Source organism: Syngnathus scovelli, chromosome 15 (assembly GCF_024217435.2).
Source record: "Syngnathus scovelli strain Florida chromosome 15, RoL_Ssco_1.2, whole genome shotgun sequence".
NCBI lineage: Eukaryota > Metazoa > Chordata > Actinopteri > Syngnathiformes > Syngnathidae > Syngnathus > Syngnathus scovelli.
In genome coordinates, this window is record NC_090861.1 from 13,961,999 (window position 1) to 13,966,998 (window position 5,000).

The 5,000-nt window shown below is 55.9% G+C and overlaps 2 non-coding genes across 2 annotated transcripts; both read left to right on the top strand.

Moving 5' to 3' along the window:
- Positions 1-1,111: 1,111 nt before the first annotated feature.
- On the top strand, positions 1,112-1,230 carry LOC125982891 (5S ribosomal RNA). Its single transcript, XR_007486543.1, has one exon. It is a non-coding gene; the product is annotated as a 5S ribosomal RNA (ribosomal RNA).
- Positions 1,231-2,073: 843 nt separating this feature from the next.
- Positions 2,074-2,192, top strand: LOC125982885 (5S ribosomal RNA). Its single transcript, XR_007486537.1, has one exon. It is a non-coding gene; the product is annotated as a 5S ribosomal RNA (ribosomal RNA).
- The last annotated feature ends 2,808 nt before the right edge of the window (positions 2,193-5,000 follow it).

Sequence of the window (5,000 nt, forward strand, 5' to 3'; positions counted from 1 at the left end):
GCTCGTGCGCACGGCCTCCCGGATGTGCCGGGTGGGTGCGCGAGCTCGCCGGCCGCTGGAAGTCGAATGAGGCGCCGCGACCACCTCCGCGGTGCTTATAAACAGCCGATCCGCTCGGCGGGGGCTATTTTCGGCCACTTGGCTCGTGCGCACGGCCTCCCGGATGTGCCGGGCGGGTGCGCGAGCTCGCCGGCCGCTGGAAGTCGAATGAGGCGCCGCGACCACCTCCGCGGTGCTTATAAACAGCCGATCCGCTCGGCGGGGGCTATTTTCGGCCACTTGGCTCGTGCGCACGGCCTCCCGGATGTGCCGGGCGGGTGCGCGAGCTCGCCGGCCGCTGGAAGTCGAATGAGGCGCCGCGACCACCTCCGCGGTGCTTACAAACAGCCGATCCGCTCGGCGGGGGCTATTTTCGGCCACTTGGCTCGTGCGCACGGCCTCCCGGATGGGAGACCGCCTGGGAATACCAGGTGCTTTAAGCTTTTTCTTTTTCTTATGTGCACTTCAAGCGTTTAAGAAGCTATTTTTTACAACACCCATCACGAATGGCATCCGGAAACAGCAAGCCTAATTTAAACTCCGACATTGAAACTATAACACGAGTTTGAAAGCTATATTATGTGGTGACATCCACAGCATTGTAGTTAAATTTTTTACCGCTAGAGAGCAGACTATGTACAGTGAGCATGGCTCCCTGTGAACTCAAAGCAGCAGGCTTGACTTGTAAAAGAACCCAACACAACACTTCCATGAAGTGTTTTTAAACTTTTCAAGGCATTTATTTTGATTCAGCAAAATGCAGGTCGCAACGGCAAATTCGTGCTACCGCATAAAAAGCTGTCAATAACTTTTCATGATAGCCATGTTTCCAGAAAACACCAAAAGCCTTGGAAGAAAGACTGTTTCGGCCCTGGTTGTAAAAAAAACAAAAAAAAACAAAAGTGAAGGGTGACCGTCCGGGAATACCAGGTGCTGAAAGCCTTTTTTTTTTTTTTTTCCCACGTCAATTGTGAAAGGAAACTTTTACCACAGCCATCAAGTCCCGCCGCTGCTTGGCATGGTTTCAGGGGCGATTGTGTCTATAAAATGAAAAATTCTGAGCGGTCTCACGGCTTACGGCCATACTACCCTGAGAGCGCCCGATCTCGTCCGATCTCGGAGGCTAAGCAGGGTCGGGCCTGGTTAGTACTTGGATGGGAGACCGCCTGGGAATACCAGTTACCGTAAGCTTTTTTTTTTTTTTTTTTTTTCTTATGTGCACTTCAATCGTTTAAGCCAAGAACTTTTTACAGCACCCATCAAGAATGGCATTCGGAAACTGCAAGCCTAGTTTGAACTCCGACACTGAAACTACAACACGAGTTTAAAACCTACATTGTGTGGCGACAGCCATAGCATTGCAGTTCACGTTTTTACCGCTAGAGGACAGACTATGTACAGTGAATAAAGAGCATGGCTCCCTGTGAACTCAAAGCAGCAGTCTTTACTTGTAAAAGATCCCAGCACAACACATTGTGCTTCCATGTAGTGTTTTTACCTTTTTCATGACATTTATTTTGATACAGCCAAATGCAGGTTTTGTGCACTTCACTTTTCCGTTGGGCATTCGCGTAGAACCCTATTCCAGTTACGGCCAGATTCTTTTAGACTAGTGGTACCCAAACTTTCTTGCGCCACGGACCGGCTACGCGTCAGAAATATTTTTGCGGACCTGCCTTTATATATATAAATAAACAATAAATCTATATAAATAAATACTACATTTATAATAAATATATATAAATAGGATTAAATAAAATGATACGACTGGCATAAAAACAAATATAAACCACATAAAAATAAAAGTCACCATTACGTTGAATTATTGGGAGCACCGAGCTTGTTTCTCAGAAACGAGCCGGTCCCATCCAGGCGTAATCGGAGACAATGAAACCCAAAGTGGTTAAGGTTTGTCTTTTAATGCAGGATGCTTGGTCTCCATGTGCCGAAGCAGTTTTGAAGGCTTCATTGGCTTGCTCGCTAGTTTCAGGGGCGATTGTGTCTATAAAATGCAAAATGTTGGGTCACCTCACGGCTTACGGCCATACTACCCTGAGAACGCCTGATCTCGTCTGATCTCCGAAGCTAAGCAGGGTTGGGCCTGGTTAGTACTTGGATGGGAGACTGCCTGGGAATACCAGGTGCTGTAAGCTTTTTCTTTTTCTTATGTGCACTTCAAGCTCTTTTTTTTTTTTTTTTCTTATGTGCACTTCAATCGTTTAAGCCAAGAACTTTTTACAGCACCCATCACGAATGGCATTCGGAAACTGCAAGCCTAGTTTGAACTCCGACACTGAAACTACAACACGAGTTAAAAACCTCTATGTACAGTGAATAAAGAGCATGGCTCCCTGTGAACTCAAAGCAGCAGTCTTTACTTGTAAAAGAACCCAGCACAACACATTGCGCTTCCATGTAGTGTTTTTACCTTTTTCATGACATTTATTTTGATACAGCCAAATGCAGGTTTTGTGCACTTCACTTTTCCGTTGGGCATTCGCGTAGAACCCTATTCCAGTTACGGCCAGATTCTTTTAGACTAGTGGTCCCCAACCTTTCTTGCGCCACGGACCGGCTACGCGTCAGAAATATTTTTGCGGACCTCCCTTTATATATATATAAATAAACAATAAATCTATATAAATAAATACTACATTTATAATAAGTATATATACCGTATTTGCCGGTGTATTGGTCGACCTTTTTCGATCCAAAATCGACCGAAAAAAATCGACCTCGACTTATACACCGAGTCATAAAATTTAACTTCGTACTCATCGCTTCAAATGTGATGGTAACCAAGGCCGTTTCTCATGCATCTCATTGTGCGTTGCACTTAGAAAATTTGAACCGGGCGGCGTGCGCGAGTGCGCGGCCCGCTGGAAGTCGAATGAGGCGCCGCGACCACCTCCGCGGTGCTTATAAACAGCCGATCCGCTCGGCGGGGGCTATTTTCGGCCACTTGGCTCGTGCGCACGGCCTCCCGGATGTGCCGGGCGGGTGCGCGATCTCGCCGGCCGCTGGAAGTCGAATGAGGCGCCGCGACCACCTCCGCGGTGCTTATAAACAGCCGATCCGCTCGGCGGGGGCTATTTTCGGCCACTTGGCTCGTGCGCACAGCCTCCCGGATGTGCCGGGCGGGTGCGCGAGCTCGCCGGCCGCTGGAAGTCGAATGAGGCGCCGCGACCACCTCCGCGGTGCTTATAAACAGCCGATCCGCTCGGCGGGGGCTATTTTCGGCCACTTGGCTCGTGCGCACGGCCTCCCGGATGTGCCGGGCGGGTGCGCGAGCTCGCCGGCCGCTGGAAGTCGAATGAGGCGCCGCGGCCACCTCCGCGGTGCTTATAAACAGCCGATCCGCTCGGCGGGGGCTATTTTCGGCCACTTGGCTCGTGCGCACGGCCTCCCGGATGTGCCGGGCGGGTGCGCAGGCTCGCCGGCCGCTGGAAGTCGAATGAGGCGCCGCGACCACCTCCGCGGTGCTTATAAACAGCCGATCCGCTCGGCGGGGGCTATTTTCGGCCACTTGGCTCGTGCGCACGGCCTCCCGGATGTGCCGGGCGGGTGCGCGAGCTCGCCGGCCGCTGGAAGTCGAATGAGGCGCCGCGACCACCCCCGCGGTGCTTATAAACAGCCGATCCGCTCGGCGGGGGCTATTTTCGGCCACTTGGCTCGTGCGCACGGCCTCCCGGATGTGCCAGGCGGGTGCGCGGGCTCGCCGGCCGCTGGAAGTCGAATGAGGCGCCGCGACCACCTCCGCGGTGCTTATAAACAGCCGATCCGCTCGGCGGGGGCTATTTTCGGCCACTTGGCTCGTGCGCACGGCCTCCCGGATGTGCCGGGCGGGTGCGCGAGCTCGCCGGCCGCTTGAAGTCGAATGAGGCGCCGCGACCACCTCCGCGGTGCTTATAAACAGCCGATCCGCTCGGCGGGGGCTATTTTCGGCCACTTGGCTCGTGCGCACGGCCTCCCGGATGTGCCGGGCGGGTGCGCGAGCTCGCTGGCCGCTGGAAGTCGAATGAGGCGCCGCGACCACCTCCGCGGTGCTTATAAACAGCCGATCCGCTCGGCATGGACTATTTTCGGCCACTTGGCTCGTGCACACGGCCTCCCGGATGTGCCGGGCGGGTGCGCGAGCTCGCCGGCCGCTTGAAGTCGAATGAGGCGCCGCGACCACCTCCGCGGTGCTTATAAACAGCCGATCCGCTCGGCGGGGGCTATTTTCGGCCACTTGGCTCGTGCGCACGGCCTCCCGGATGTGCCGGGCGGGTGCGCGAGCTCGCCGGCCGCTGGAAGTCGAATGAGGCGCCGCGACCACCTCCGCGGTGCTTTTAAACAGCCGATCCGCTCGGCGGGGGCTATTTTCGGCCACTTGGCTCGTGCGCACGGCCTCCCGGATGTGCCGGGCGGGTGCGCGAGCTCGCCGGCCGCTGGAAGTCGAATGAGGCGCCGCGACCACCTCCGCGGTGCTTATAAACAGCCGATCCGCTCGGCGGGGGCTATTTTCGGCCACTTGGCTCGTGCGCACGGCCTCCCGGATGTGCCGGGCGGGTGCGCGGGCTCGCCGGCCGCTGGAAGTCGAATGAGGCGCCGCGACCACCTCCGCGGTGCTTATAAACAGCCGATCCGCTCGGCGGGGCTATTTTCGGCCACTTGGCTCGTGCGCACGGCCTCCCGGATGTGCCGGGCGGGTGCGCGAGCTCGCCGGCCGCTGGAAGTCGAATGAGGCGCCGCGACCACCTCCGCGGTGCTTATAAACAGCCGATCCGCTCGGCGGGGGCTATTTTCGGCCACTTGGCTTGTGCGCACGGCCTCCCGGATGTGCCGGGCGGGTGCGCGATCTCGCCGGCGGCTGGAAGTCCAATGAGGCGCCGCGATCTCCTCCGCGGTGCTTATAAAGTGCCGATCCGCTCGGCTTGGAGCTATTTCCGGCCTCCCGTTGGTGCCGGGCGGCGTGCGCG